Source organism: Vicia villosa, unplaced genomic scaffold, assembly GCF_029867415.1.
Source record: "Vicia villosa cultivar HV-30 ecotype Madison, WI unplaced genomic scaffold, Vvil1.0 ctg.000106F_1_1, whole genome shotgun sequence".
Classification (NCBI taxonomy): domain Eukaryota; kingdom Viridiplantae; phylum Streptophyta; class Magnoliopsida; order Fabales; family Fabaceae; genus Vicia; species Vicia villosa.
The window spans coordinates 1,559,441-1,583,897 of NW_026705017.1; positions in this window are offsets into that span (position 1 = coordinate 1,559,441).

Sequence of the window (24,457 nt, forward strand, 5' to 3'; positions counted from 1 at the left end):
TTAAAAGAAACTACTTTTATTAGAATATATAAAAAAAGAAGATAAACAAGCAAACAAATATATATATATATATATATATATATATATATATATATATATATATATATATATATATATATATATATATATGAATAAAATAAAGATTATGTAATTAAAAAGAAAAAAATTGAAAAAACTTAGCGTATAATCCAGTGTGGCAAGGCTTTGAAGGACCATGGTGGTCACGCAGCTCTGGAGCGTTGGATTGGGTAGGGGATTTGATCAGACGGCTGGAGGATGAGGGCGCATGAAAGACTCCTGTTGACCAACTACACCATGCGCGCGCGCCAAAAGGCTTTTCAAACAGTCCAATGAGATGGCGCCACGTCTTCGTCATCTTCCCCAAAAATCTGAAAACGCACTTTTTACAGCGTAGGTTGCAGGCGCGCTATAAAAGGTTCGTATCTATTACACCTACAAAATCATAAACCATGCAAAACGAAGCAAAAAATTGGCGCACCCCCATGAATACGATCGTCCAGATGTCCCCAGTTCAATGATACCTACCTTCGACCCTAATTTCACCTATAACGCAAAAGCCCCAAATCGAAGGCTCAAACCCTAACACGGTGATCTATGGCAAACGCGCGTAAAAACACAATTAAAGCTCCAGATTCATTCAGAACAATATCAGGAATCTTAATATGCAATTAGAATGAACAATATATGCGTAAATTATTGAATTCGAAGAAAAATAAAAAGCCACAAACTCCGAGTCCTATGAGCGAATTCTGAGTGCTTCAAAGCTTGGCAAGGGTCTGAATACGATCAGTGATACTCCAATACTCTGTTTGAACCTTCGAGATTCTTTGAATCGATCCTAATCACCAATCACAAATTCAACTTTTTCTTGGATTTTGGAGGCTCGGCTATGGCTCCTTGACTGCAGAATTCGTCCAAGGGGTGTGATTAGGGTTGATAAATGTGGATTAAATCTTTGTGAATCTTTGATTGCCATTAAGAAAAATTTGATTGAAAATTTTGTTGTGAAAGTTTCTAATTTGGCCAAATCTCAATCTCTTCCAATCAAACCTTGTAGAGCACGAAATTACATTGGTGATGTTCTTTAAATGATGATTGAATTAGATCCAGATCATATATTTTACAAAATATTTAACTCTCTCTTGATTTATTTGATTTTTAATTCTTTTTTAATTGAATAAAAATCATAATAAACAAAATAAATTAAATAATTTCGTGGCAAGTGGATTGTGGACTCTCAATATCATAAGGAGGGAGATTGGGTTTTAAAAACATGGGCCCATTTGCAAAGAAACTTATTTTGAAGCCTTTTTCTTCACATTTTCTTTCTCAAATTTGTCCGACTTTGACAAGGCATATCTCCCTCAGTTTTTGAGGTATGGAGGAGTTATAGGACTTTTTAGAAACCTTGAAGAGTCCTATAACCAATGTCTTTGGTCTCATGTCAAAATAATTTTCCATGCTCCTGATATACTCTTTTGAAAAAATTGACTTTTGGTTGACTTTTGAAAAGGACCTATAATGTTTTGGTCCATATCTCCCAAATGAAGCATTTTTAGCCTTGGCTTGTGAGACACTAAATTGTAGAGAATCAAATTTCCTTCAAAATTAGCTTTGGATGGAAAATTTCTGATGTTCCATGTGAGAGTTATGGCTGGTCAAAGTTCAGTTGATTTTCTCCTATACAAACCCTAATTTAGAAACTTTTTGAATTGTTGATTTTTGATCTTTCTTTGATGAACCATGATCAATTATTGATCAAATGGTGAATGATACTTCAATATGAGGATCTTGACAAAAATCAGGAGTTTTGACAGTACTTTGACCACAGTTGATTTTTAAGTCAAACTAGTCGACTGTTGACTTTCCGGGCAATTGAATGATCAATCTTTTGAATTAAGACCTGAAACTTGTCATGGAGGTATTGTGGGGTATCTTAGACAATATGGGATACCTTGGAGACTTTGGTTCAGTGATTTCCCTTCAAAACAACAAACCCCTAATCCTTGCTTAGGAGAGGTGTCTTTGAACATTGTACCTTGATTTGAATTTGAACAAGAGAAATAGTATGGGGAAATTTTGGGGTATGACAGTCTCATATTATTTTATTATGATTAAGTGATGAACTATGTAGTGTTAACCTATGTAGTATGCTCTTTGCTATGAATTGACATAACCATGTTGTGGTATAACTTGATGTATATTTTCTTATGACGATAAAATGCTATTGAGATGATGATATGTACTTTCCTTATGATGAGATAATGATGTTTTGTGAAGTTGAATATTTGTGTATAGTTGTATACCGTAAAGACATGATTGAGATGTGATAAGTCACTATCATAGTAATGATATGGTTGTTGCCATAGAACCTTGGCATTGAGTTGATGTTGTTTGGACGATGTTGTGACGTGTTGTTTATGTTATATTTGTGGATGTGCATCATTTGAGTCGCATCCATTGCATTGTTTAAGTTGGCCTAAATGGAAAATGTTTAAGTTGGCCTATATGGCAATGTTTAAGTTGGCCCGAACGACAATGTTTAAGTTGGGAGTTTACTCCAAATGGTACCACATGCATGTTCATAAAGTCAAGTCGCATATTGAGTTGCATTTGATTTGTTGTGATTAAGAAGTGAATGTTATACTGTGTTGATGACATAGTTGTGAAGTTGAATTTTTTATTATGAATGGTTGATGAGTTATGGATGTGATATGTGTGATTGAAACATATGTGATGTTTTGTGAATTGAAATAGAGATGAATGTGTGCATTTGGTAATCTATGTTCCTACTTGCGATATGTCGGTGATTTGTGTACATGTCTATATATTTGGAAAACGTGTATACGTGATTATGTGAAGATAACTTGTATATTTGGAATATGATTATGTTTGTATACAATTGTTACCGTGGGAATGTTGTTGGAAAGGATATGTACTTAGAATCTATATATTGGTGAAATATGATTATGTACATTGTTTAGTAATCATGGTTGGTCATTTGGAATTGAATGAGCTTTGTCGAATGAGCTAAACATACGAATCTTGATAAATTATGTATGAATGCATGTTCATATGAAGAGTGATGAATTCTTGAAATATATTCTTGTTGTGTTTTACATTTCCCATATTATGTTTATTTATAATGATTTGAATTCCCACCCTTGTGTTTGAATGTTACCCTTTGTTGGTAACATGCAGGTATTCGAGAATTGAAGGATTAGTTGTCTTTAGTCCAAGTCGGGTTGTCGCTCTGATACGTAACACTCGGGGGGATGAACACTAGTTATTTAGTTGTTTAATTTTATTGTTGAAATAACTATGTTGATACATGAAAAGTCATTGTTGATGTTAAAATGGCTTTAAGTTGAAAAGATGCTATGTCTTCAAAGTTGTTTGATGTTGTTCCGCTGCTTAATGTTAATAAAGTTGATTCATGTGCGTTTAGTTCATCCGAGTATTTGTGTTATGTATCTATGATGGCACGATATGGTTGTTAAGTTGAATTGTAATACTCCAATTGTTTGTTGAAATATAATTTTACAACTCTGATTTCCTTAATAATTACCGGGGTAGAATTGGGGTGTTACATATTATGGAGCAGAGGTCATATGGTGTTTTATTTTTTGTTTGAGTATGGAGCTATGTGTTTCAATTAAAATTAGTCGGGTATAAATAGTCGAAGATTGAAAGCATCAAACAAAGTTGTATGGATGCATGCAAACCAAGTCAAATGGCTCATGCTTTAAAAAATGGCCCTATACGTCATTTGGAATGGCAGATTTGTACTAGGCCTGCCACCTAGTCTCCACAACCCTATGCCCTGCCACGCCATGCATGCCCCTTCCACCTAACCTGCACACTAGTCTGCCACACAACCTGCTCCTCGCCACTTTGACTGGCGCATATGTGCATTTTTTTAATGCATGCGCCATTTGACTATCTTGCATGTGTTAACGTGGCTGCCATACACAACCATTCTTAACACCTCATTTATTCCATTTTGACTATAAATAGAAACCTCAATGGGTCAATTTCATCAACATCTCTCTTTTTCACTCTCTGCTACACCCTCTGCAACACTCTTTCAATTATGTCTCAACATGCATCAAGAAATTCCGGCCAACCCAACGTGTTTGTCACTATGGCATCTCCTTAGAGTTAACTTCCAATGGGATTATAATAATTGGAAAGAATACGCTCCAGAATGGTGTCATATGTGGAAGAGACATGAATGTCATGTCATACAATTTCCTATCGCACCCGCGAACTAAATAATTGATAACACAAAATTATATTGTTTATTTGACTTGTCTCGTGTGCATTTTAGCACCATTTTTATTTATTTATGTTATGCCAGTATTTCTATTTCATTTCAGGTACTTTCTAATAAAATGCTTCCATATGAAAAAGAGCAAGAAATGGCCAAGATTCTGAGAAAAATGGAAGAAGAAAAGAACAAAAAAAAAAAAGTGGAATTTAGGCTTGTGGCCCTCGCCACACATATGTGCCTTGTGGCCCTCGCCACACATTGCGTGGCCTCCACCACAACTATGTTTCTCTAGCAACCATGTATTTTAATTATAATGTTCTTGTTCTGTTTTATGGTCTTATACACAATAGTGACTCACAAGCCCAGTATCCTTGACATTTCTCCACGAGCTGAGTCTCTCGATTGTTTCTCCACGAAGCCATTTTCCGGATTTTTCTCCATGCACGTCATGGATACTTAGGTGACAAACAGAATATAAAAGCATGGAAGTTCTACCTGAAGGGGATTCCACCATTTTTTTCGTTCAGAGTAGATTTTTATTCTTAGTTTTTAGGCAGAAAACTTTACCATGTAAAAATGGTAGTTTCTCACATTGAGGAACTACCACACCATTAGTTTTAGGTGTTGTTTTCTTTTAATCATTATGTACTTTGAATTTCAAGTGAGCCGGCATAATCCAAATTCAGTTCCAGTTATTGTACGAGAAGTTTATTTTAGAAGTAATTTCACCTTTCCTTTTTGCATTAGTTACAGGTTTCCTTTTATCGTATTATTTATTATTATTGCTTTGTTTGTCAAATTTAATTGCTTGGTCATTCTTTATCGTAATCGTAATGATTCATGCGTTTTTAATTAGCAACATGTCCGACTAAACAATTAGAGTATGGGATGTGAGGACCGTTGTTTTTGATGGGACTCGGTAACAACGTTGGCTTAATTAATTAATTTGAAAATCTTTTTTTGGTCTTTGTTTTTAAACTGAATTTAATATAAGTGAATGATCCAGAAAAAAAATATAAGAATATTTATGCTTTACTGTTATTGGAAATGTACCAACTAAGTTAGGTGACCCTCACCCGGTCATTTAACCCAACGGTTACAAAACCTAGAATATTTGATAAAAGAAACTCATTGCTGGTTGATTCAGAAGTTATCTGGTACTGAAATTGGTAGGGAGGACTACGGTTCAATCCCCCACAACCTACGATAGAGAGTATAAAAATAGTGAGCACGTAATTGTGCCAGAACTCCATTAAGAATCATATTTGAGGACTTCCCCTGATCAAAAAACCCAGGTGGTTGCTCCATATATACTTCCTCTTCAAGATCACCATGTAAAAAAGGCATTTTTGATGTCAAGTTGAAGAAGAGGCCAATGTTGAAAAGCTGTAATGGCTAGAAGAAGTCTAACAGATGCCATCTTGGCTACAGGCAAGGAGGTATCACATAATCCTACCCAAAAATCACAGTGTATCCTTTGGCTATCAAGAAAGCCTTAAATCGATCAATCTTACAATCTGGACCAACCATCACTGTATAAAGCCAATGACAACCTACAAAAGATTTCCCAGGGGTAGAGGAACCATTTCCCAAGTACCACTGCTTTGAAGAGCACACATTTCTTCAATCATTGCTTGCCTCTACTCAGGGTGAGATAATGTTTCACCTGAAGTGTTAAGAATAGAAACAGAAGACAAAGAAGACAAACAAGTATACTGCAAAGGGGAAAGACGATGATAATATAAATCAATATAATTTGGAGAAGGATTTCGTGTTTGACGTATACCTTTTCGAAGAGCAATCGGAAGATCGGACTCAAGTTGCGGGATCGGATCCAATGATGGCGAAGGCGTCAGAGGAGAGTTTGCAATGACCTCAGGGACAATTACTGTATCAGGGATAGGTACTTCCTCAGGGATAGGTGTGACAAACATGGCATGACGACGCTTATATGTTTGAAGTGGGCGAGAAGTGGGGGATAAACCGTAGAGCTAGAACGATGGGGGATAATGGGAAATGGGACTTCCGAAAGAGGTGTGGGAGTATTGTCCTGAAGGGATTTTAGAGTTACTTAGTTGGACTAGAAATATGGAACAGACTCGAAGAAGGTAGCATCGGCCGATACAAGGTATCGTTGTAGAGTATGTGAGAAGAAACGATAACCTTTTTTGGGATCTATGATAACCAAGGAAGACACATTTTAGTGATCGAGCTGATAGTTTATCATGACCAGGAGAGAGATTGTGTACAAAACATGTGGACCCGAAGACTCGGGGAGGAATTGGGTGAAGTGGAGAATTGGGAAAAAGGATTGAATGATGGATTCTATCGTTAAGGACTGATGAGGGCATGGAATTTATAAGGTAACATGTCGTTAGCACAACATCCTCTCAAACCAAAGTGGAACATTACCATGGAGAAGTAGGGTCCGAGTGGTTTCTACGAGATGCCGTTTTTTGCGTTCGGCTACACCGTTTTGTTGAGGTGTATGAGGATAAAATGTTTGGTGGAGAATACCATTGTTGGACATAAAAGCTTGAAATTGTTGGGATAAGTATTCCCGAGCATTATCACTTCTTAAGGTATGAATAGACACTCCAAACTGAGTTTTTATTTCTTTATAAAATTGTTCAAAAATAGAGAATAATTCATGAAAATTCTAGTAACTCACGCTGGATGTCATACTGGATGTTATAACATCTACACTTATATAACACAAAACGTTAAAACAGAAACGCATAAAACAATAAAGAACACACAGAATTGTTTACCCAGTTCGGTTCAAAAACCTACTCTGGGGGCTACCAAGCCAGGGAGGGAATCCAATATAAGCATAATTAATTCAGAGTTAAACTCCCCCGTTTACAACTCCTCACTTAAAATCTACCCAATGTAATTCCAATCTATTCCTAGACCTGAGTATCTCCACTCACTCCTCCTCAATCACAGCAGTGATTACAAATAAACATTACACAAATTTAGAGAGAAGACACACTTCAAAAACACACCTTGATCTGCTTAAAAGCTTCAATCAAGAGACACACACTCATGCATAAAAGCTTAGAGTGACAATTAACACAAACAACCTATTCCAACGCAATCATCAAAGATAATTTCTTGGAGTACAAGAGACAGCTACAGAACTATGGTTCTTCACAATTAATAATCTTTCTCTCTGCATTCCAAATTAGGATTGCAAACTTTTTATATGCAGCTCTTGGGCCTTGGGATTTTTTAGAAACAAATTAGGGTTAACCAAGTTAACCTAATTTACACGCCATCTGGTTGTTACAAAATGTGCTGTCAGCAAAATCTTCTAGACGAAATATTCAGCACATAATAAAAGGTTTCCTAAATTGTAGATTGAGAGAAATCAGGAAACACATTGAAAAAAATATAACAGCTCCTGTTGTCACACAAGGATGTCATGACATCGTTCATGACATTCACTACAGAACCTGTATTAGCTTAACACATATGCAACCTGCATAACACAATATCAAACATGTCATGACATCAGTCAAGACATTAAACACTCAGGTATGTTTTACCACAAATGCAGCCAACATGAAAAACATCTTCAATTCAGATCTATTTTCATTAAAAAAAACCACGTGCAATGTGAAAAATCATCAATAAAGGGGATAAAATACCTAGACTCAAGTGTAGACATAGTACGCGAGGAACCCCAAACATCGGAGTAAACTAAAGCAAAAGGGGACAAAGAGTGCGTTTCCCTAACTGATATGACTCACAATGTAAGTTAGACACCTTCAATAAACTTGGCACAAACTTCTATAGTTTACTCATTTGAGATATTGACTGTGGAATGTGACCCTCAAGGTGATTTTGCCTTAAATCAAGGACAAAGAGGTTAACAAGAATACCCAAAGAAGATGGAATTTCACAATGAGTTTATTGTCACCGATTTGAAAAAATTGGAGACTGAGTAAGGAACCTACTCTATTTGGAATGTGACCAGTGAGTTGCTTTGAATAAAGAAGCAAAGATTCTAATTTAGTGAGATTTGAGAGAGAATGTGGAATGGTACCCACAAGATGATTAGCTGAAAGATTAAGATGGAGTTGTGTTAAAGCGGTAGAGGGAAAGCAACAAATTATTTGGAAATATTTATCAAGGAATTTATCGTGTCCACAAAGATTAGTGCTACTGCATTATCGTTCGACGTATTCTAGTTTTTGAGCTTGGGTTAAATGGGTTTTAAGTAAAAACTGAAAAGTAAATATGAACATAAAAATAATACAATCTTTGGAAAGAAATAACTTATCAGGCATGTAAATACACTCACTCCTCACAAACTTAAACCTATCACTCCGTTGCACTCAACTTACAATACTAGTCAGAATCACCACATATCTCTCACATCAATATCCATTTCTGCAACACCGATGATAGTTCAACTATATTGATCTTTCGATGATATCAGAACCGATGGAACAACACAGAGGCATTAAACTAAAATATTATGTGGATGTTAACCGCAGACCTGTCTCTACAATATAAAGCTAACATATATCCCCCTAATCAAGACTTGTGATGTCTATTTTACAACAACATAAATCCAAAGCATTCAAGCAAAAAGATCAAGGAAACACCGACAAAGATTTGTAAAGCAAACGCACACCTAAAGAAAAGTCCTAAACACACACCTAAAGAAAAGTCCTAAACACACACTTGAACAAAATTTACGAAACAATGATATTTATAACAATATGTAAACAACACATATGTGCACAAACTTGAACAATAAGAAAAAAACACAATTTTTACAAACGGTTTGGTGAAAATGAATGAACAAGTTGAAAAGTGCAGATTTGTAATTAAAAAGTTAATCCTAGTTCAACTTGTTTAGTCAATTAACTAAACAAAATTGAAGTATGTATAGCTATACACAAGTATAAAAGTATCAATATATACGATATCTACAAAACTCAAAAACAAAGAAACTATCGCAATGCAATCCAATAGAAACACTAATCCCTGGCATGGAGCCATTTTGTTGAAGCGGTAGAGGGAAAGCAACAAAAGATTTGGAAATATTTATCTGGGAATTTATCGTGTCCACAAAGATTAGTGCTACTGAATTGTCGTTCGACTGATTCTTAGTTCTTGAGCTTGGGTTAAATGGGTTTTAAGTAAAAACTGAAGAGTAAATATGAATTTAAAAAGAATACATTCTTTGGAAATAAATAACTTATCAGGCATGTAAATACACTCACTCCTCACAAAATTAAAACTATCACTCCGTTGCACTAAACTTACAATACTCGTCAGAATCACCACATATCTCTCACATCAATATCCATTTCTGCAACACCGACGAGAGTTCAACTATATTGATCTTTCGATGATATCTCAATCGATCGAACAACACATAGGCATTAAACTCCGATATTATGTGGATGTTAACCCAGACCTGTCTCTACAATATAAAGCTAACATATATCCCCCTAATCAAGACTTGTGATGTCTATTTTACAACAACATAAATCCAAAGCATTCAAGCAAAAAGATCAAGGAAACACCGACAAAGATTTGTAAAGCAAACTTTATACAACAATAGAGTAACAAATATACATAGGTTTAGAGTAAAATTACAAACAAAATCAACACAAAGGATACATACAAAGAGGAGAAGAGATAAACCAAACATCTCGCGGGTTGTTAGCTCCGATTGATCAGCAATCCACCTTCGATCATCCAAATGCACAATCCCATGTTGTTTTCAAGCTAAATCTACCAAAAATGATGGTTGATGAGTTGGGGTTCAAAAATACCCAAAACATAACCTAAGAAATTTGTTTTCCCCCTATTTATACACTTTGAAACTCGTAGAGCGCGCGCCGCGCGCGGCCTGGGCTGCAAACAAAAAATAATTTTAGTAAAAATGCCATAACTTGAGAACCATAACTCCGATTTGCGCCTGGTCCGAAGCGTTGGAAAGCTTATTCAATTTCCTATCTAAAAATGAATAAATATCAAAAAAATTGATGATTTCTTATTCTTATATTTTGAGCCTTATTCGTTGACAAGTTGCTCAAAATCGTGCATTTGAAGTTGTGTCTTCGACACTTTATTGCTCATGTTCCAAATACGCAAAATACCAACAAAAAGACACAAAATCTATCAAACGGTATAAAAGTATATGAAAAAATAAATATTCACAAAGTATATGAATTTACATACAAAATGTAGAATTATTCAAACGATATTAACAAAAAGTATCGATAAGTGCAACAAATTATATACACAAACTAACAATATTTTTGCACTTATCAAACTCTCCCCAACTTAAACCTGTTTGTCCTAAAACAAGACCAAACACTCAAAGAATCAAAAGTAAAAATCCAAAGAATCAAGAATCAACAAATTTTAGAAATGAAACAATTACACGGTTCAAACCAAAAACGCACAAACAAAGTAAAAACTTAACAAAATCCTACAATGACACATGAAAATAAAACGAATCCTAAGTACAAAAATCATACAAAACATTCTAAACAAAATATGCTCAATCAAGAATCACGCCTAGCAAAAACTCATCGGTAGATGAAAAACACTGAAAGGTGAAGACTTTGACACACACCCAACAATTTTGCAAACAATAGACAAAATTATGCGTTCATCCAAAAATAGTATGAAAATGCAACGACACAAATCACAAAGGCTTTCAAGGTTGTAATACGGTCCGGATAACAAACAAGTGATAAGTCCTAAAGCTAATTGAAACAAAAACTTGCCTAAACCTAAGGGAGTGATCATTCCACAAAGTTTTACGCAATAAAATCTCGATTAAAACTTTCTTCATTAAACACATGTTTCACACCAAACAAAATACTTATTATCACAATTTATTCCATACTCTTTTTGTTATTTTATTTTTCAAACTTTTTCTCTTTTTTGTTTCTTTTTCACATTATTTTTCTTTTCTTTTCTTTTCACAACCTCATACCAACCACAACATAGGTAAGTAAACATCGTCTCCCCAACTTGAATTCAACCATCATCATAATATGAATACTCCCTACTTTCTGATAACACAAACTTATATAGTATATTTGACTTAATTGTCATAAATAATATTAGTATTTTCATTCAATTAATTTACTTTATTTTAGCATTATGCCGGTATTTTTCATTGTTTCAGGAACTATGCCCATACAAGAAGTATTTGCAAAAAGAAACAGAAATGAAGAAATAATTGATCGAAAAGTAACTAAAGATGGGGTGATACAGCACACTTGAGGTGCGAATAAGAGACAGAAAATGAAATGTTGAAGCCCAGCCCATGAAGGAGCTGAAGCTCCCACCTCACGCAAGTGGAGACGCCCGTCTCCAGGGCCCAATATCTGAAGCCCACATCTCAAGCAAGTGAGACGCCCGTCTCACACTTTCCAAACGCTCCAAGCCACGTCACCAAGAGGGAGACGCCCGTCTCTTGACTGGATCAGAGGAATTCAGTCTCACGTCCCCTATTTTTATGTTATGTTCCAAGTCAAATATGGACTATATTTCAGGAGAAGAATGTGGGAACAGGAAAACGTGAAGAAGAAAATACAGTTACTACACGTGACTATAAAAACAACATTGTATCACATTGAATGGTTCCGAGTTTTCCAGCAAGAAGAGACATTTGAGTTTTAAGCTTTCTTATTTTTCATTCCAGCATTTTAATTCCAGCACTTGTTTTCTATTTTCGTTCATATTTTCTCACAACAATTTCTACACCAGAAATTATTGTGAATCTTTAACTGGTCTAACCTTACGTTAGATTCAAGTCTTTTATTCCTTGCTTTATTTTCTGTTGAATAATTAATTGAAGAGCAATCCAACTGACATGTGGTGGAGAGTTCCTGTACTCGAAGATTCAAATTTAATTTCAGTATTTCAGGTTTCTTATTTATAGCTTTTATTTATATTCTGACTATTGCATGATCTTTATTGTATGCCAATGAATATGCCTGAAATTATAAACCTAAATCATTTATGCATGTTTAATTTAAAAAGTATGTATGGCTAAATTACCTAGATATCGGTATATAAACTAATCTAACCGAAGGGATCCAAAATAAATTGGCCTAAATATTGTTTTATTAAAAATCACCTTCTTTTGGTTTAGTATCCAATTGACAATATTAAATGTTTGTTACGAGAGTAAAAATGGACTAAAGGTTTAAAATCAACAGAGCAAGAGTTTGAGATTTAAAACCAGATGGTGGATATTAGGCATTAGGTTTAAGGATAGCGAGAGCGTATTAAAATTAATTAGATATTTACTTATTTTCAAAAAGTGTTTTTAAACTCGGCGGGACAGCGAGAGCGTACGTTAGGGAATATTAGCATGATCTAAGTCAATAGAGCGAGAGTTTGAGACAAGGGTTTTTAATTAAATAATTTTTACATGAAAAAGGCATTTTATTAATTCTGTTATTTTCAAAACACGTTTCTAAATCTGATGGGATAGCGAGAGCGTACATTATGAGTTAGGATATTAGTCTGAATCAATAGAGCGAGAGTTTGAGATGAGGACTTTTAAACGAACGTATTTAATAAAGATTTTCGATTTGATAAAGAACCTGGCCAATAGAACTTCAAATCACCTAAGTTAAACGAATTACATACCGATATATGCGCATTAATATTTTATCTAGATCTAAGATATTAGTTCCACCCCCTTACAAACATTTCAAATATCACTAGCCTTAGCTTTACATAGTAACCTTAGATAACGGTAGATCGATTTATAGTCCATGTGGATTCGATATCTTTTAAAACTACATGATACGACTGTGCACTTGCAGTCTCACGATTCTATAGACATACTAAGTTGCGATCACTTTCTAAGGTAAGACAAAAATTCAAACTATAAATCATAGTTGAGGGTTGAAGAAAATAAAGAATCAACATCCATACACAATTGAGAACCAAATGCTCATAGACAAGCATTAAGAAAAAACATTATGAACATTGACAAAAAGTATCAAAGGGGGTTACTAATGGTCACACACTCACAAGGTGAATTGATATTTGGCTATGGTAGTTGTGCTCAAAATCAAACAAGTGCCTTGATCACTTTCGTGCATTCACAAAATCCATACAAACGACAGATTAAACATAATAATATCCAGTTGAAACAAGAAATGTCGGTTACTCGCATATATACACAATGAAAAACTTCATCAAATTTATGGGTAAAAAGAGGGAACTAATGTGATTCAAGTCATGAGCAAGTTATGCAAAAAGAATGAATAATATGAAAATTGTACAAATGAAAAGTCTCTTAAATATGCTATGCTATAGAAAGCGATAAACGAGTACTTTGTTACGTACAACTTTGAACAATATCATTACCGCACAATTGGCATGTTGAATCTATCAAAATCAAAAAATTACCAAATGCGTCTCCAAGTAATCAGGAAAAAATTTGAGTCTAAACACAAACAAAAGAATTAAAAATAAAAATATAAAATATTATACTATAAAGCCTTGGTGCAAGTGGGAAAAAGGCTAGCCAGGTAAACCATTAAAAAGAATTCACTAGCAAAAAGTTACAGGGCGTGCGAAGCGCGTTACACCAGAAAACATAAACCAGTCCAGAAGACTGCACAGCAGGTGTAGCCTCCACTTAACACCTACACGTCTCATTTTACACAACTAACAGAACTTACAAAAGTCAAAACCGTTAGGATGCCTCCCAACAAGTGCTCGTTTTACATCGTTAGCTCGACGCCTTTATTGTGCACGGGTAGTAACTTCCTCCATGATACGTTAATGCTTTTGCCTCAACGCACACCTAAAGAAAAGTCCTAAACACACACTTGAACAAACTTTACGAAACAATGATATTTATAACAATATTTAAACAACACATATGTGCACAAACTTGAACAATAAGAAAAAAACACAATTTTTACAAACGGTTTGGTGAAAATGAATGAACAAGTTGAAAAATGCAGATTTGTAATTAAAAAGTTAATCCTAGTTCAACTTGTTTAGTCAATTAACTAAACAAAATTGAAGTATGTATAGCTATACACAAGTATAAAAGTATCAATATATACGATATCTACAAAACTCAAAAACAAATAAACTATCGCAATGCAATCCAATAGAAACACTAATCCCTGGCATGGAGCCATTTTGTTGAAGCGGTAGAGGGAAAGCAACAAAAGATTTGGAAATATTTATCTGGGAATTTATCGTGTCCACAGAGATTAGTGCTACTGAATTGTCGTTCGACTGATTCTTAGTTCTTGAGCTTGGGTTAAATGGGTTTTAAGTAAAAACTGAAAAGTAAATATGAATTTAAAAAGAATACATTCTTTGGAAATAAATAACTTATTAGGCATGTAAATACACTCACTCCTCACAAAATTAAACATATCACTCCGTTGCACTAAACTTACAATACTCGTCAGAATCACCACATATCTCTCACATCAATATCCATTTCTGCAACACCGACGAGAGTTCAACTATATTGATCTTTCGATGATATCTCAATCGATCGAACAACACATAGGCATTAAACTCCGATATTATGTGGATGTTAACCCCAGACCTGTCTCTACAATATAAAGCTAACATATATCCCCCTAATCAAGACTTGTGATGTCTATTTTACAACAACACAAATCCAAAGCATTTAAGCAAAAAGATCAAGGAAACACTGACAAAGATTTGTAAAGCAGACTTTATACAACAATACAGTAACAGATATACAGAGATTTAGAGTAAACTTACAAACAAACCCAACACAAAGGATACATACAAAGAGGAGAAGAGATAAATCAAACATCTCATGGGTTGTCAGCTCCGGTTAATGAGCAATCGACCGTCGATCATCCAAATGCACAATCCCATGTTATTTTCAAGCTAAATCTACCAAAAAATGATGGTTGATAAGTTGGGGTTAAAAATACCCAAAACATAACCTAAAAAATCTGTTTTTCCCCTATTTATACACTTTGAAACTCGCAGAGCGCGCGCCACGCGCTGGGAGGGCGCACCGCGAGGCCTAGGCTTTCAACAAAAACATTTTTAGTAAAAATGCCATAACTTGAGAATCGTAACTCCGAATAAATATCAACCAAATTGATGATTTCTTAACATTCTATTTTGAGCCTTATTCGTTGATAAATTGCTGAAAAATGTGCGTTTGAAGTCGAGTCTTCGACACTTCTAATGCACCAAATACGCAAAAATACCTACAAAAGACACACAAACTATCTAACGGTATAGGAGTATATGAAAATTCAACTATTCACAAAGTATACGGATTTATATATAAATCGGAGAATTATTCAAACGGTATTAACATAAAGTATCGATAAGTGCAACAAATTATATACACAAACTAACGATATTTTTGCACTTATCAAGTTGGTTTTGTAAAAGAGCGAGTGAAGATGAAATTGACCCAGTGAGTTTTGAGTCAGAAAGGTTGAGTCCAACCACAACATGCAACAAGTCACATGAAACACCTCTCCAAGTACTGTAATCAGTATTGTTCTTCAACCAATTCCCCAAAACATTTTCAGGGTCATTCACAAAACAAAACTTAACATCCAAAAGCACTTTTTCACTACAAAGAATGGAGGAGAAGAAACACAAGAGGAATGCAATTTTTGGTAATTTTTTCATTTTTGGTAACATCAAGAGTTTGGGATAAGGTTGTTAGAATCAAGTTCTTACCTTGACTCGTTTTTCCTAGGTAAAATTGAAACGTAAAATAGAAGCGTAAGATCTTAGAGTTTATCTCATGTTAAAATAATATTAAATTTATATACACGACACACAAACAAAGACGCGTGTGCCCACGCACGCACACACTCATGTTAAAATAATAATATCTTTATATACACAACACACACATGTCATACCCCAAGTTTGTCCTACCCTTATTTATCTGGCTTATATCTCATAAGCATACATCATTTAGGTCATGGCCTAATTCATGCATTCATATCATGGTTACTGTTCTAAAGGTGACAAGAAATGGGGTTCCCGATACAAAGGATTTCTGATCAAATATAAAGATCTGAGGTCTGGTCTTGTGGCATCATTCTTCTGAAGGCATCCTTGGATCAGGGTTCTCTCACTTTCAACTCAAGGCATTGGTTAAAAAGTACAGGCTTGGTGTTCAGTTGATTATCCTGGATTAGGGTTTCCTAACTAAAGTCAACACAATTGACTCTTTGATCAAAACACTGATTAACTGCTGATTTTATGAGGAGTGATGGTATGGTGACTGTGTGGAGGCGTTCAGTCGACTTCCATGGTTTAGAAACTGATTAATCAGGGATTTCAATAAGATCGGAGAAAAATCAGAACAGTTGACTCTTGGGTCAAAATCAGGTCAATCACTCAAATATTGAATTTTGGTGGAAAATCGGTCAAGAAAAGTCAAAGAATGGATAAAATCGGGAGTTTGACAAAAATTGCCAAAAATAGAAAAAATCAAAAAAGGGAAAGTTTTTATACTTAGAAATTTTTTGGCTCTTAAAAAGTTTGATGAGAAGTCCACTTCAGCCCTGATTAACACGTGGCAAATGGCATTTTTTGAAACAATCTCCAAAATCAAAGTTGTTTCCCTTATGGAGAAGAACAACTTTGTAGTTGGAAACCTTTTCATTTGAAGCTTGGTTGAAGAGCTATTGAGGCTTGAAGTTGAGGTTTTTCATTTGAATCAAGTCCTGAAGTTGGGCACATTCCTGGTCATACGTGACACATTTCATCGAGCACGTGGCGTGCCAACTTCGAAGCCAATTATATGGAAATTCAGGGACCCTACAAATGCTAACATGGTATTATTCTACTCTCCCCCATGCCCTTTACACAATAAAACAAGAATCAATCCATTTGGGTGAGTATTGAACCATGTATGAGTCTTCAAAGTCGTGCCCTCGCAAAGCTCATATCACGCATTCATTCAAGCCAGGATCCATGTCACGCGCGTGGCCTTTTGTCAAACACATGGTGTACTAAATTCATGATCAATTTTATGGCCCCAAGAATCTCCACACTGACCAAGTTAGGTATCAAAACACTCCTTGCCATGTCCTCTATCCATCAAGCTAACAGTCATTAATTTTGGTGGCACGGTCAGTGAGATACGAAGCTCTAAAGTGGTGCCCCAGCAAAATCATGTCTGAGCAAATATACAGGCCAGGTTGATACCACGCGCGCGCAAGGTCTTAGCAATAGTGGCAACACAAGTTCATTGCAAGTTTTCTCCCACTCCTAGCCATCATTTTAAGAACTTCCAAACACGAAAATTATTACATTCCATTCTCTCTTTCTACTGAGCACAAATTTGAAACAAATGGTGAAGCTAGGCTAGAGTTATAAGACCCCAAAGTGGGCTTCGTTAATGGCCATTGGCATGAGGCATGGGCGTGACCTTTAATACTGCAGCAAGTATCATTCTTTACAATATTATCTCAAATGACCATGCATGTGTTATGTAAAATCCAAGGAGAAGCTTCACTACAATACAACACCCACACTATAACCACCATACACACTCATGCACATACACTATAAAAGATAAAACGTGTTGAAAGTATTTGTGGGTAAATATTTTCGGTATATATCGTATCCACAGGGATTGGTTTAATATCACTGCCGTTCTATAGTTAATTATTTTGAGTTAGAAAAAGTAATTGGATTCGTTTTCTGATTATGATACTATCAAATTTAAACAATAATTTAAATGCAAATAATTAACGTTTGTTAACGATTAAGGAAGTATGTTGAGCTTTAGGGTTCATCAACCTATTCCTATACAACTTATCAATTAATTCACAATTGAACAATCATTTGAATTACTATCTTCACTTATCCTCAAATATGATTTCATGTCTGCAAACCAAATTAGATAAACTTTTACCGGTATGAGATTCGATCTCTCCAAATATCAATATCGATAATAGTAATAAGGAACGATAATTATGAAAACTCAATCACAATTCCATCTCTGCAAATTGAGATTGAATCAATATAGTAACCTAGGGCAAAAGTTAAAATCCGTTCTTTCGATCAAAGATTCAACAATGGTGTAAATTAAAAACAAGGTTTCTTATTGATAATAAATTCAAACAATTGTTCATAGGAATTAATTAATGGCATTGTATATTCATAGGTTAACTACTACCTTAAACTCAACAAGAGGAATTTAGCTCTCCATAGACATGAAGAACACACAAGAATTAATGGAGGGATTCATCTTCATCAATGGAATGTCTTCGATTGGTAAAGAATTGGCCTTCAATTGTTGTTCTTGACTGCACACTCAGAATGCTCTCCTAATTTCGCTCACAAAAGATCTCCATTTCACTTGGAAGCTAGGGCTTCTATTTATAAGTTTTGGGCTTTTAATGCCGAGGCCGCGGCGCGGCAACGGATGAGCGCGGCGCGATCAGAAACAGAGACTTTGGCGCGGCGCTGGCTAGAACTCCCGCGGCGCGCCCTTGTCAAACTTCATCTTTTTGCTTTGCCTTTGAGACTTCCAGCTTCCTTTCCTCTTCTTGTTTTCCTAACGCTCCAGTTCAGCTCTAAACCTGCATCAATAATACCCACAAGTGATTCGATTTGCTTTACACATGAACTGAACCTTTTCAGTTCAATTCTCACTAAAAACCTATGGATCTATCACAATTTGCATTAGTTTAGAGACTAAATCACTTATATTAACACATGAATTTACCATTAATTTACTCCTAACAAACTCTCCCCAACTTAGAGCTTTGTTTGTCCCTAAACAAAATTACTTACCTCCAACAAAACATACCAACAGTCATGCAACAAGTTTTTCAAAAAGGTTTCTCAAGTGGTTTAATTTAGTAACCAAGTCAAAATACTCCTCCTTTTCCTGCAAACTCCGAACATACACATGAAATAAATTTTGAAAGCAAATTACCTCCAGAAGTTCAAAACACTACACAATTGTAATTGAATCAGCACTACTCACTCTCATCAAAAAGTATGATGAATAAAAGAGGGGTTAAACACTCATCCAAACAATTAAATCAACAAAGATCCATATCATACGTTCACCAAATTGTTAGCATCAAGTCTTGTGGAATCTGAGAATCAGAAGGTCTTTCTAAGGTTGTAATGTGGTTTAGATTCAAAGAAAAGACGATAATCAAGGGTTGTTCCTAATCTAGGGAAGCATCCAAATCATAACTCATTCCTTCTTCTCAAGCATCCAAATCATAACTCATTCCTTCTTCTCTATACTTTAGCTTTCTCACCCGTTCATCTTTTTTCATTCGTAGCTCGGTTTTTCTTTTTTTTTTTCAACAACTGTTAGATTCAAACGTTGTTCTTCTTCCTTTTTTTTTTCATCTATATATTTTTTCGAGCTACGAATTTCTTTTGTCCTTCACCAATTACCACTTTTACTTACTTTTCTTTGGACTGTGACTCTCCCCAACTTGGAGATCAACCTGTACTTAGAATATGTGAATGCTCCCCTACTTTCTAAGAAAGGTCAAAGAGAAAAACACATCCCCAAATTTATGGTTGATGGTTCGAAACAAAACTTTTTATTGAGATCAAAACTCACCAGGTATTTTCCTTGGTGCATATTATGATGCTTATCTTGACCTCAGGCTCAAAGAATGGTTAGCAAAGGATCACACTCTCACAGAAGAAAATAAGTTTTACGTTGGAATAGGCTAAAAGAACTCTCAGATTCAAACAAGTGCCTAAATCATTTTCACAGATTTCCACAAACAATGCAACAAACGGTTTAGCATGATACAAACAAGTCAAAACAATTGATGGTCTCCTGCATATAGTAAACAATGGAAGGCTTTCCTCACAATGGTTAAGGCTAAACCGATCCAATAAAATAGTGTACCATAAAGAACTTCTGTTAAGTATTTACTAACAACCTAAATTTCATGCACACATTAGGAGTTTGAGTTCAAAAATTCATACCTGCTTTGTCACTTTATTGAAAAAGTAAGTGAACTAAAAAATTTCAAAAAAAATTCACTTCACTCACTACCACTTTCACGCATGTTGCTCCATTGTTGTGGGACTACTTTCTGGCTTGAGATTCTCATTCTGTTGTGGGACTACTTACTCTAAATCGGGAATAAAAGAAACAATAAACAAAAAAAATTGAAAAATGCAAAAGAGTAAATCCACCCCCAAACTTGAACTAAACATTGACCTCAATGTTTTAGAACAAACTAGGGAGGGTTGACTCACAAAGGGTATTGCCATATCAATTGCTTCTTCCTAGCTTTCACCAGAAAGGTCCCCTTATTATTTCCTGAAATAAAAATAAACAAAACAAAATAAAACATTAGAAGTGTGGGTTACCTCCCACGAAGTGCCTTGTTTAACGTCGCATGGCTTGACGGTTTATGCTTTCAAGGTTTTAGAAATGGTGCATGTTGCTCCACTCCCCCGAAGTAATCTTTTAACCGTTTTTCATTAACGGTTCTCCTCTCTTTTGTCAGCGGATTCTCTACCATAATGGCACCGTGGTCGCATATATCTTTTACTATCAGTGGTCCAGACCATTTTGTTGTTGCTTTACCCGAGAGACATCTTAGTTTTGAGTTGCACAGGAGTACCTCTTGTCCAACTTGGAAATAGCTCGGAGTTTGAGTTTTGTCTTCCTTGGTTGCTCCCTTAGTTGCATCGATTTGGAAGATATCACTCTTGTTCTTAAGATGCTTCTTGGCCTTGAACAGAGTAAATTTTACCTCTTCATCTTGCATCCTTATTTTCATGATCCCTTCATCCAGATCAATCATCATTCGAGCGGTTTTCATGAATGGCCTTCCTAGAATCACAGGTACCTCATGATCTTCTTCCATGTCAACAACCACAAAGTCTACCGGGAAAAAGAATTTGTCTACTTTAATTAGCAGATCCTGAATCACTCCATAGGGTGAAGTGATGGACTTGTCGGCCAATTGTAATGTCATACTAGTAGGCTTCATCACAACATTCCCTAGCTTCTTGACAATGGATAAAGGGATTAAGTTGATGCTCGACCCTAGATCAATTAATCCATCACCAGTGAAATTACCTCCAATATTTAATGGTAAGGTTACTCGCCCTGGATCGGATTCCTTTCTTGGAGTAGTTCTTTGGATTATAGCACTACATTGAGCATCAAGCACCACCGTTTCTTCATCTGTGCATCCCTTTTTCTTTGTGAGCATGTTCTTCATAAATTTAGCATACTTGGGCATTTGCTCTAATGCTTCGGCAATGGTATGTTTATGTGGAGTTGTTTGAAGATGCTCATAAACCTGGTATATTTCCTGGCATTGTCCTTCTTTGACGGAGCGTGGGGGTATGGTAGATGTTGGCTTGGTATCACATGATTTACCTTCTTTTTCTTAGAACTTTTTCTTTTCTCTGTCATCCCTCTTTCTTTCTTGGTCTCCTCTATTTCTCTTTCAGCATCTTTGCTCATGGTGCTCACTATGATTTCATTCTCCTCATCTTCCACAGCCTGATTATTATCCCCTTTCTCGGTATCATTGATTTCAACTTCTTTCTCAGCGCCTTTCTGACCGGTTCTAGTCACCACTGCGTTACAATGCTCTGTAGGATTATCTTGAGTGTTGGCGGAGAATGTTGCATTTGACTGAGTAGCTGCAATTTGTTTAGCCAGTTGCCCTACTTGAGTTTCCAGATTTTTAATGGCAGCTTCCTGGTTCTTCTGATTTGTCATCGACAGTTGCATGAACTGATTCATGGTCTCTTCCAACTTAGATTGTCCTCCTTGTTGTTGTGGCGGTGGTTGAGTGTATGGTTGAAAAGTTTGTTGTTGATACCCTTGATTGTTGGGTCTTTGTTGATACCCTTGGTTGTTATTCCTCGGAGGATAATTCTGTTGATATGGCGGAGGATTTGGATGTTGATTTTGCCTTGGTCCTTGGTTGTTATTCATATAGTTCACTTCTTCTGCCAAGACTGGTGGGCACAATCCAGTTTGATGATCTCCCTTGCACAATTCACACTTAGCAACCTGATAAGAATTTGAAACTCCATTAAGCTCTTTGATTTGTTGTGGAAGTTTGGACATTTGTTGTGTTAAAAGCTCCACTTGTGAGGTTAGCAATTTATTCTGAGCAAGTAGAGCATCACTATTGTTCAACTCCAATACTCCGGGTTTCCTATCTCTGACCGTTCGATCATGGTTGCCCTGACGATCATTTAGAGCCATTCGTTCTATTATCTGAGTAGCTTCAGCAGGTGTCTTGGACATAAGTGAGCCACCAGCTGTGGCATCCAAGAGTGTCTTGTTTGTAGCTGTGAGACCGTTACGGAACATGTGGATTTGATCAACTTCTGCGAAACCGTGTCCTTTGCACTTTCTCAACATAGCTTTATACCTCTCCCATGCTTCATTCAATGATTCACTACTACCTTGAGAGAATACCGCTATTGTCGTTTTTGCTTCAAAAAATCGGTTTTGAGAATAAAACCGCTCCAAGAATTTTTCCTCTAAGGTATTCCAATCTGTCATCACCGTTTCAGGTTGATCCAAGTACCAATCTTTTGCCTTAGATAGTAAAGAGTGTGGGAACAACCTTTTGAATAATGTTTCCTCATCAGCTTGAGCGACACCCGTGGTACCCGCTAACTCATAGAATCTAGTAAGATGCGTGTACGGATCTTCGTGGTCCAATCCGGCGAAAGGACTCGCACATATCAACTGGATGATACCGGTCTTCAATTCTAAAGTCCGCCCGTTGGCGGTAGTTCTAGCGAACTGTGGGTTGAGCCTTGGACTATTAGCACATGGACCATTAGCAGCCATGTTGACAGCAGTAGGTTGTATAATAACTTCCGGTTCTTCTTCCGCAAATAGTTCGTGAAAGAAAAGTCCTTCTTGCGACTCGTCAATGGTTTCAAGTTGTTGTGACGATGTCGCGGTTGCGTTGTCTCTTGTTCTTGCTATGTTTGCTCTTCTTCATGCTTTGCTTTTTAAACTCCTAGCGGTCCTTTCGATCTCGGGATCAAAAAGAAGTTGATCACTGGGGACTTTACTGCGCATACACTAACTTCTGCAAAACTAGCAAACAAGTGAAACAACCAAATAGAGAAAATAAAAATTAAAACTCAAAATAAGAACTATTGCAATGCGTGCAATATTGACGCCAATCCCCGGCAACAGCGCCAATTTGTTGAAAGTATTTGTGGATAAATATTTTCGGTATATATCGTATCCACAGGGATTGGTTTAATATCACTGCCGTTCTATAGTTAATGATTTTGAGTTAGAAAAAGTAATTGGATTCATTTTGTGATTATGATACTATCAAATTTAAACAATAATTTAAATGCAAATAATGAACGTTTGTTAACGATTAAGGAAGTATGTTGAGCTTTAGGGTTCATCAACCTATTCCTATACAACTTATCAATTAATTCACAATTGAAAAATCATTTGAATTACTATCTTCACTTATCCTCAAATATGATTTCATGTCTGCAAACCAAATTAGATAAACTTTTACCGGTATGAGATTCGATCTCTCCAAATATCAATATCGATAATAGTAATAAGGAACGATAATTATGAAAACTCAATCACAATTCCATCTCTGCAAATTGAGATTGAATCAATATAGTAACCTAGGGCAAAAGTTAAAATCCGTTCTTTCGATCAAAGATTCAACCATGGTGTAAATTAAAAACAAGGTTTCTTATTGATAATAAATTCAAACAATTGTTCATAGGAATTAATTAATGGCATTGTATATTCATAGGTTAACTACTACCTTAAACTCAACAAGAGGAATTTAGCTCTCCATAGACATGAAGAACACACAAGAAATAATGGAGGGATTCATCTTCATCAATGGAATGTCTTCGATTGGTAAAGAATTGGCCTTCAATTGTTGTTCTTGACTGCACACTCAGAATGCTCTCCTAATTTCGCTCACAAAAGATCTCCATTTCACTTGGAAGCTAGGGCTTCTATTTATAAGTTTTGGGCTTTTAATGCCGAGGCCGCGGCGCGGCAACGGATGAGCGCGGCGCGATCAGAAACAGAGACTTTGGCGCGGCGCTGGCTAGAACTCCCGCGGCGCGCCCTTGTCAAACTTCATCTTTTTGCTTTGCCTTTGAGACTTCCAGCTTCCTTTCCTCTTCTTG